Here is an 11850-nt window from a genome sequence, read left to right on the forward strand (position 1 = left end):
TATTATTATTATTATTATTATTATTATTATTATTATTATTCATTTTTTAACTATTACTATTACTATTATTATTATTATTATTCATTTTTTAACTATTACTATTACTATTATTATTATTATTATTATTATTATTATTATTGTTATATTATTATTGTTGTTATTACTATTATTACTTTTCTTTGCTACTACGTATAAGTGAAGGTTGGGTGACTATCAAGGATATCTCGGTAATTTTAGTGACCCATTATATTATTATTATTATTATTATTATTTTTTGTTTCCTATCCGATGTCCGGTACCCGCATTGGAGTCCGACTAATTCGGATTCGCTCTGGGTAAGGCTCCATTCGGGGAGTAGCGCTCCCAACAGAGTTTTCTTCATGCCCAGGGGCGAATCCTCGACCTCTGATTAAGGGTGGAGCAACACCATCCGTTGCACCACAACTCATGTTGGTATATTATTATTATTATTACTATTTAATAGTACACCAATCCTTCACTTATATATTACAGAAATTATTATTATTAATATATTATTATATTTAATATATTATTATTATTATTATTATTATTATTACTACTACTTTACTACTATATACTCCCTCCATCCCAAATTACTCGTCTCAAATTTTCTAATTTGATTTCTCATTTTATTTGTCTTTTTTCATTAATCAAAAAGAAATAATTTTTTTTTCATGTTTTACCCTTTGCATTAATTATTTTTTCTTTAAATTAAAAGGTAAACATTATTTAATAAGGGTATTATGGTAAACTAGCCATGTTATTAATTATTTTTCTTAATCAATGTGTCATCTCAATTTGGGACGAGTAATTTGGGACGGAGGGAGTATAAGTGAAGGTTGGGGTGACTACCAAGGATATTTCGATAATGTTAGTGACCTTAATCTTTACTTATATATAGTAGTAAATAAAATTGTTACACATGTATATGATTTTTTCCTTATATTATCAGTTTTGTCCTCATTTTTATTGTGCAATAAAATGGTTACACATTCATTTATATATAAAAGAAATTATTATTATTATTATTATTATATTATTCATTTTTTTACTATTGCTATTACTATTACTATTATTATATTATTATTATTACTACTATTATTACTTTTTTTTTACTATTATTATTACTGCTGCTATTATTATTATTATTATTATTTTTATTAATAATAATAATAATACTAATAAGACTTTACTTTACTACTATATATAAGTGAAGGTTAGGGTGACTACCAAGGGTATTTTGGTAATTTTAGTGATCCCAACCTTTACTTATATATAGTACTTAGTAAATAAAATGATTACACATGCATATGATTTTTTTCTTATATTTAATGCTTTTGTCCTCATTTTTATTGTGCAATAAAATGCTTACACATGCATATTACTTTTTCCTTATATTTATTAGTTTTGTCCTCATGTATTATTTTAATAATATATTTATTTAGATCTTTGTAATTGAATTATACATGGTACTATTTTTTAATAAATATCTTTTTGTTCCTCATTAAACGACTACCAACGATATTTTAATAATTTTATGGTGCAATAAAATGGTTACATATGCATATTGCTTTTTCCTTGTATTTATTAGTTTTGTCCTCATTGTTATGGTGCAACAAAATAGTTAAACATGCATATTATTTCTACTAACTACTACTACATTGCTTTTTCCTTATATTTATTAGTTTTGTCCTCATTTTTATGGTGCAATAAAATGGTTAAACATGCATATTATTTTTTTCTTATATTTATTAATTTTGTTCTCATGTATTATTTTAATAATTTTTTTAGACCTTTGTAATTGAATTATACATGGTACTATTTTTGTATAAATATCTTTTTGTTCCTTATTAAATGACTACCAAGGGTATTTCAATAATTTTATGATGCAATAAAATGGTTACACATGCATATTATTTTTTTTATTTATTAGTTTTGTCCTCATGTATTATTTTAATAATATTTTTATTTAGACCTTTGTAATTGAATTATACATGATATTAGTTTTTTATAAATATCTTTTTGTTCCTAATTAAATGACTACCAAGGGTATTTCGATAATTTTATGATGCAATAAATATTTCAAAATCGACGTATATCTCCTCAACTTATATATTTGAAACTTTCAAATGAGATGTGTATCATGTACTTTTCCACGAACATCCACTTATATAATCACTTTTGTATTGGGTGGACCAGTCTAGCAAGCTCAATTTTGCTTCACACTAAATGTACATATTATGTTAACATCGGTTCATTATATTACATTTCTTTTCTGTTACCTCTATACTAAATAATTAAAATAAGTAGGAATTAATCTTCCCTAAAGTTGGATCTCTTTTGCACATTAGTGTTGTCAAAATGCCCGTGCCACGGGCACGGGTATCTAGTAGATATAGAAATAAGACAATACACATATTATTATATTTTTAATCATTAATTAAAAAATAAAAAGAAAGATGAAACCAATGCATAATTGTCCAAGTTCTTGCCGATATTCACTTCCACAAGCCTTTCACTATTTAGGAGCATCTTCTTCTTTTTCAAGTGAAATAAAAACATAAATATCATAGTGAAAATGAATGATAACCTTGGGTAAAATCGCATGAAATAAAACATATGATCTGCTATAAAAAGAAAAACGGAATGAATACATAAAAGTCTCGGTATCTACTTCCACAAGCCTATCACCATTCGAAAGTCTTCTTCTTGTTTTCAAGACAAAGAAAAGCATAAATATAATAGTGAAAATGAAGGGTAACCTTGGATAACATCTCATGAAACAAAAAATATGAATTTAGATACATAAAAATGAAGGAATACCATAAGGTATCATTAACTTTTGTATTAAATATTTAGGGGTTATGAATTTATATACATAAAAATGAAGGAATACCATAAGGTATCTTAATTTTTAAAATAAATATTGAAGGATTATAAATATAATATCATGAATAACTTGAGAGTTACAAATATTATTAGTAGAAACTAAATAGATGAGTTATAGTGACATAAATATTAAAGCAAATTGATGACAAATGAAAAATAAGACTTGCAACTCCTTACCTCAAACAATTTTTTCTTTTATTACATAACAAATAGAGTTTAAATGTGGTGACTTTTGATTTTTTTTAAACACACAAATATTTAAAATAAAGAGAAACTCAACAACTATCCAAAAAAACCACAAAAAGATAAATAGGTTTGGAGGCCTCTAAGGCATGCCATATAGGATTGATTAAAACTCTCTTATATATATATATATATATATATATATATATATATATATATATTGATTTTTGTCAATAATTTTTAATTAATGCTAAGTATAATTTGTAATAAATTTGTGTAAATATCCATAAGTGATGAGAGTTTGTAGAATGGGCAAGGTACCACTTCATAAATGTTATACATTCATTCAAATGCTATATATATATATTTATAAATGTAACTTTGTGAATGAAAAGACATTCAGAAGTCTTAAAAATTTCTTGTCTTTATGACTTTGTCACTAATTCAAGAGTAATGTTATATTATGTACGTTCATCTACTTTCACTCTTTCAATGGATGAAACGTAAATAATATACTTATTTAATAAGCATCATCTGAGAACTAAAAAGATAGCATAAAACATAGAAAATAAAATACTCTCCCCTTCATCAATTCTTTGCCTCAATCTTGACTTCCTATTCTTTGTTAACTTTCGGGCAATTAGTTTGGATAACCTTCAAACGTCCAACCACGATTGCACATGTTTAAAAGTAGCTATGAAACCTTGAGGATCGACCGACAAGAAATATTTGCACCGGAATCGGGTCGAAATCACTTTCAAGGCAGTGGTTTGCCATGACACAATATTTCTGACTATTCTTTTGATACTATTATCAATTCCAGTTTTATATCAATATAGTAGTAGTTTTCCCAACAAATATAACTTATCGCTTCTGTTTAAAATACTTATTCGAATTTTACATCTTCACTTCTTATTAGTCTTTTTGCTTTTGTCCTATATTTAAAAATTATCAAAGTTTGTTATTTTGTTATTTGAATGTATTCTATTTTAATTCATGAAAGAAAAATGCTTTAATAATAATATTAACAGTTTATTGATTGTTCCTTTAAGGAGGCAAATTGCATAGCATGATAGTCATATATTTTAAGAAATTGTATCCCTTTTATTGTTTGTAAGTTAAAGATGTTAGAATTAATTTGCATCTCATGATAGTTTTTATATCATTACAGTATTCTACATATAAAATGATGTTACAAGTTTTGTTTTCTGTGTTTTTTAGTCATCTTTTATAATTTTTAAAGTTAATAATGTATTTTTGTATAGTTTTTCTGTTATTATACTAATTTTACTATACTAGTTTTATTAAATATTCAAACATGATTTACTAGGTGCATGACAACAATGATGATTGTTATAAATATTTAATATTATATTTTTTACACAATATATTTCTTACGACTTGTTATTATAATATTTGAGTATGGTCATTATAGAGGGGTAATTTTGTAAGAGTGTATTGATATAATAAATGTCACTACTATTATATACGGTAGAATGCTGTTACAGCTAGACTTCTCTATAACATCACCTCATTATAACGATATTTCACTGCAGCGGCCTGATTTTTCGTGAAATCAATTTTTCATGTTCTATTTTACTTCTCTATAACGTAATGCTACCTATAACAACAATGCCGTTTATTATAAGGGTACACTCTTTATAAAATTACCTCTCTATAATAACATACTCAAATATTACATGATAATGTTTTGCAAGAGATATATTATGTACAAAATAAAATACTAAATATTTATATTAATCATCATTAGTGTCATGCATAAAGTAAATTAAAGTATGAGTATCTAATTTGACAGAAAAAATTATATTATATGATGTACATCAGTTTTTCATAACTTCACGGGATAAAAAATACAAATATTTACCTTTTTTATATTCATGCTTGGTCTAATTTTATATACTTTTTTTGTATAACAACTAAATGAGATTTGAACGTCAAATACCTACAATATACATATATAACAATACATTTCTATAGTAGCCATACAATTTCCGGACCAATGCTGCTACTATAGAGAGGTATGACTGTATATAGAGAATAAGATACATTGCAATGAAAATAACTTTTAGCAGCAATAAATATGCACTTTAACAAAGAATGCTGAAGCTCACCAACATTAGTTAATCGCCATTGAATTTAATATCGCTAAAGGTTTTACGGACATCTATAAAGAGTGTTAAAATATAATTATCACTAGGAATTGTCTCTAACAAAATATATTTAGCAACAATTAAGCTATTTTCATTAATTAATTACCTTTAAAAATTACTTTGGTGTAATGATATAGCATGAAAAATCAAATTTTGGAGAAAAATGATTTTATTTATTTATTTATTTCTGTAGGTAAAAAACAAAAGAGGTCGATGCTAAAATTTTGAAAAAAAAAAAAAATTTATATTGAACTCTTCCATGAAGAGAAAAAAATATAATATGAACAATAGCTCAAAGCTCACACCAAACAATTTTTTTTTTTTTTGGAAGATGAGATATTTATTTGTAAGTACACTACAACTAGTTAACCATTACATTAGAGTTGACAATATTAAAAGATGGAAAAATCGCATTCCATAGATAAAATAAACTCTTAATTACCAAGCATGGTTAATCTACATTAAGTATATAATCAATACTTCCTCTCAAGAGTTTTCATTATTAATTTCTCTTCACTTCACTTAATTTTTCTGCCACATTTTCTCACAAAGTTTCTAATTTTTCAATATCAATTTTCAAGAATTAATTTTTAGGATTTTTTTGTTTGAATAATTTTAAAAGTTGAATCTTTTTTGTACTTTATATATCGGAATTTCAAGAATAAGACATCCCGCTTCTACTCCGATAAATAAGATGAAAAAAATAATAGCTTCTGCCGCCGCCGGTACTACGCCGCTGTCATAGCCACCACTTACTCCCACTCAATTAGTCCAACCGAAGTGATCGGTGGGGCCAGAGATGGAGATAAGAGTGGCTGGTGGTTGGGGAGGATAGTAATGGTGTTCACGACGGAAACATCCCAATTTTCTGACCTCATATTCAATTGAATGTTTGAGACAAATCTTAATCAATTCGAGCATTTCTAAACCGTAGTATAATGTTTCTGCTTCATCTCAATTTTTTGAAAATTTTATACAAAAGAATGTATAATTTGAAAATCTAATTGTATATTAATGTCAATTTTACATAATGAATCTTAATGAATAATTTTTCATAATTGGGTATATAATCCAATTTTACCGAATTTGGTAATTGTATATAGGTGATTTAATTAGATTAGTCTGATTTGCGTATGTTTTTTTATGTGGGTATGCATTTTATATTTTTTCATATAAATATATATATTTATTTATATCTGTTATATGTTGGTTCATATATATATTATACATATACATATGTGTATACATATGTTCGATGTTTGTGTATATATACATATGCATACAAGTATAACTGTTTCTATATACATATATTGATTTTTATATATGGTGTATTACAAATTAGAATGAGCATCAACTATTAGGATCCCAATATACAAATGTCCAATCTTTTAATTGTTAATGTATAATATTATACGTTTATATAATATAGTGTTGATATACGTATGTATATGTTTATTTAATACATAGTATGCATACGTCATACAAATGTGTTTGTCTCATATGTATCATTCGTTTAATTGTATGTGTATAATACATTTATAAAATATAACGTTGATATGTATATATTATACATTAGAATTATAAAATTCTATTATTCTAATGTGTTTGTATATACTGTTGTACATATACATATAGTTAAAATTCAGTTGTATAAAGTATAATTGGTTTGTATATATTTGTACTAAAAATGATTAATTATGATAGGACAATAAACGATCAAGTATGGAAGAAAAATAAGAGATCAAGTTTGTAAGAAGAATAATCAATAATTTCTATTTTAGATGAACTTAAATGATCAATTATAGAAGAAGAATATTGGGGAAAGTTGGAGAAAATAATGGGCATTAATTACTCTCCCTTTTCTTTGAAATTAATAATTATTATATTTGTATAAATAAGCCCTAAATATATTAGGTCACTAACTGATATCTATATAATGTAATTAGTAAAACTTAGATCATAAAATTAGTTAGAAAAGATCTAAGTTATCTATATGCGAAGTTTTTCCTATTATTAGCGCCATATATTATCATCCAAGACTCCAATTTAAAGAGCATTAGGAGATTAATTATAATCTCTAATTTACACTCATAATAAATTATGAAATATTATGATAACCAATAAAAATAAAATAAATTCAATACACTTAAAGACACCTATAAACTCGACCACCTTCTAGTAAGCTCATTCATTATGATTGTCCTTACTTCTCACCTCTTGACTGACGACTCATCACTTTCTTGAGCTCTTTTACGTGTCTGTTTCTCTAATTCTTGTTTGAACATCATTGTGTTACCCGCAATAGTTAATCCACACACAACTTCGAGATGAAATAAGGGTTTCTTACCGATTTCTCTCACAATAATAACTCTGAGTTCAAGTGCGGAAGAACATTGAGGAGATTCATTTGGTTAAAAAATAACAACATTATTGAACATCAACAAGAGATCTCTGAAGAAGCTAGTAATTTTTAAGTTCAAATAAAAATTTTGTCCTAACTTGTCTCAAAAAATTTGCAAATTCATATGTTGCGTAGTTTGTTTGATCTATTTTTGATATTCCTGATAAAAACAAATAATTAGAAATAATAAGGAATTGATAATTAAGTTTTAGGATCTTAAAAATGTTTTTTGGTCTTGAATATATCATATATACTCCCATCTTCCCTTTTATGTAACACCATTTTGTTATCAATCCATTAAACAAATATGATATATGATGTCTGTATGTGAAAATAATCAAGCCATAAACTTCTCATTGTACCATTAGTGAGAAGCTAAGTTTTATAATCAAACAAATATTATAACGTTTTAAGACCATAATTTTCAGTTTTTTTTTTATGTCGAGCAATTTATTAGGTGGCTATAAAAACATATATTTAGGGGGTAAAAATATGTGAAACTTAAAGCTAAATATATTGTTTCTAAGTTAAAAAAAATATTTTTTTTTCATGACATAATAAAGAAGAAAGAACATCACATAAAATAGAAAAAAGCAAGTATTTTTTTAATTGTCAAAGTTTTAATTTACAATTAAGGTACAAATATAAGGATATAAAACACAACATACACTTCTTCCTTACATAGGGGAAATCTTAAATATATTCCATGATCAAATCTATTTATAAAATCTCTAACTAAAAAAGAAGACTACTCTCTTTGTGAAACAGATTAAACATGTATCTATCTTTTTTTTTGAACATGGTAAATTTGTATTCTTCAGCATTAAGGACATAATGGAGACCTCCAAAAAATGTTAGAACCTAGCTACTTACAAAGAACCTAAGAAGTCTACTAATTGTACAACTTCATCTATACAAAATTCTTTACACCAAAAATAAAAGGTAGCAATGCAGTTGTCCTTGACCTTCTGAATGCTATTGGTCCTATCTTCAAAGCATCTTCCATTTCCCCCCATCCATATTGTCCACTAAATATAAGAATGAATTAATCTCCACCATTTCTTTTGACTTGTGCTGCCCCCTCTTTGGATCTAGCAGCTTAACAAATCTGATGTGCGTTTATCCACTCCACTTCTGTTAATTTAAGGAAAAGAGACCAAAGCTGTGCAGTAAATTTACAATGAAGGAAAAGATGACTGTTTGTCTTTTTTGTCTCACAACACAGAAAGAACCTGGAAGCTACGTGAAACTTTCTCCTTTGGAGAATTTCATTAGTGAGAAAAGCTGTCTTAGCAACTAACCAAGTAAAGCATTTCACTTTTGCTGGTGCCGCACTCCCCCATACTTGTTTTCATGGCCCAAATCTAATTTGGGTCTGCACCTCTGTTTTCTTTTTGTAGCTTCTTCTTACTTAAAATTGCCCATAATTATTATGTTTTCATATAATCATATCAAGTTCTGTAGATGTGCCACTGAAACCTTTAAGTACCTATATTAGATCCACAACACTTCTCACTTCCCAATCATTCAAATGCCTTCTAAAGGTAATATCCCACCCTTGAGGAGACCAACTTTCAACTAATGTGACAATAGGGTTAGAGCATATGTTGAATAAATCCGGAAAGCTTTGCCTCAGAGTCTCCTAACCAATCCATATATCTTCCCAAAAGAGTATTTTGGTACCACTTCCTATCCCGAATTTTAAATTCTCCGACAACTTAGGCCAAAAGTTTCTGAGGTCCCATATGTGCTGGTTACAATGTTAGTATACCAATAGTCTGTTTGACCATATTTTCTTACTATTACTTCCTTCCAGAGATCCTTATCGTCCGTATTAAATCTCCACAACCACTTCATCAATAGGGAGTTGTTCTGTTTTTTGAGATTCCTGTTGCCAAAACCACCATTATATTTATTCATCTGGACCTTTTCCAAATATACTAAGTGAGATCCTTTGCCATCTTCTTTGTTGCCACTCCACAGAAAGTCTCTCCTTAATTTGTCTAACCTTTTAAGCACTTTAGCTGGACTGGAAAAAAGGGACATGATATAGCTGGGTGGAGAATCAAGCACATTGTTGATCAAAGTGACCCTTCCACCTAGTGATAGATATTGAGCCTTCAAGTTTGATAACCTCTTTTTAGTTTTCTCTATTATAGTGTCCCAAATTCCATATCTTTATTTCTGTTTCCCAGAGGCATATAAAGATACTTAGTAGAAAAGTAGTCAATTCTAATCCACATTTTTTATGGAAAAAGACAACTTTTACTCCACTTAACCTTCAATGCGGAAATTGTTTAAAAAACAATCAATATTACCCTGATAAAACTGATTTGATCTGCCTTTGCCTCACAAAATATCACTGTATCATCCGCATACAATAATTGGCAAACCTTCAGAACCTTACCTGCTCTATTACTGAATTTGAACCCGTTGATCCAATTATTGACGGCGGGCTTGCCTTATCATGCTATTATATTAGACCCTCCATGGCTATAATAAAAAGGAAAGGGGAGAGAGGGTCGCCTTATCTTAATCCCCTTTCCAAAGAAAACCTCCCACAAGTTCTCCATTAACGAGTATGGAAAACCTAATAGTTTTGATACAAAACACAATCCATCTTAGCCATTTTCCCCAAAACCCATTTGTATGAGCATGGAAAGGAGGAAATTTCAGTTCACATGATCATAGGCTTTCTTTATATCCAATTTACACATGATACCTCGTGCATCTCCTTTTAATCTTGTGTCCACACATTCACCGGCAATGAATGCTGCATCTATTGTTTGTCTTCTTTTAATGAAAGGCATTTGATACTTGTCCACCAGAGAGTCAATAACCTTCTTCAATCTCTCAATCAGAGTTTTTGCAATAATCTTATATACCTTACTAATTAGGCTAATAGGTCTATAATACCCGAGTTTTATTACCCCTGTCTTTTTGGGAATAAGAGCCACATAAGTGACATTAAAGCTTTTCACAAAAACATGGCGAGCATGGAAATGATGGATGGTGTTCATGATTTCCTCCTTCAAGTACTCCCAGTAGGTTTGGAAGAAACACATAGGAAAACCATCAGGTCCAGGGGACTTATCTCTTGCACACATATTGACTGAGTTTAGTATCTCTTCTTTCTCAAATTCCCTTTGCATCCAATCTTGATCTTCTCTACTTTGGAGAATCCTGCATAATAAAGTCCGGTCTCTAGTTTTCTTTTAACTTGTATAACTTACAATAAAAGTCTTGAATATGGATTTTGATGGCTTCAGGATCACTCATGGTGCTGCCTTCTACCTGTAATACATCAATATCATTAAACCTCTTGCATGCTGTGGCCATTCGATGAAAGTATTTAGTATTTTTATCCCCACTCTTTAGCCACCAGATCTTGGATCTCTGTTTCCAAGCTATCTCCTCTTTCTTAAGGGTTTCTTTAGGTTTTGGGGCTGGTGGAAGAAGATAATTAAATTAAAAATGATTTAAATAGATAATGACATGTTTTGGTGCTGATGGAAGAAAGTAATTTCATTAAAAAAGATTTAAATAGATAATCTTAGAGTGGTGGTGACACTTAATAGACCGTCGTAGATCATAACCTATATCAGCCATCGATTAGTCTTGTCTGCCGTAGACTTACACCTTTAGTAGTGCATCGATTGATATCATGATTATGCGTAGACCACGGTGATCTATGTACACTGTTATATACCATCACTTGAATGTAGTTAAAAAATGAATAAATAAATTAAAAATAAATGTAGTGTGAATTTCTACACACGTGGAGGAGTGTAAACAAGTCACGTAATCATATTAGAGCTTAAACAAATCGGGGAGGTGGGGTGGGGTGAATTAAGGGGTGTGTGGATGGGTAGTAGTTGAATGTTCAATATCCTAAGAGTAATGTTTGTCAAAGCACAAGTATGTATTGAGGATGATTATTGTTCTACCACTATCAATTCCATACACTCATTTAATTTAGGGATGGTGATGGAAGGAGTATGTGGAATGTGTAGTCATCAAATATAATACATATCCTCAAAACATACTTGTGCTTTGACAAACATTACTCTTACGATATTGAACATTCAACCACTACCCATCCACACACTCCTTAATTCATCCCCTAATTTGTTTAAGCTCTAATATGATTATGTGACTTGTTTACACTCCTTCACATGCGTAGAA

Source organism: Capsicum annuum, chromosome 1 (genome assembly GCF_002878395.1).
Source record: "Capsicum annuum cultivar UCD-10X-F1 chromosome 1, UCD10Xv1.1, whole genome shotgun sequence".
NCBI classification, from domain to species: domain Eukaryota; kingdom Viridiplantae; phylum Streptophyta; class Magnoliopsida; order Solanales; family Solanaceae; genus Capsicum; species Capsicum annuum.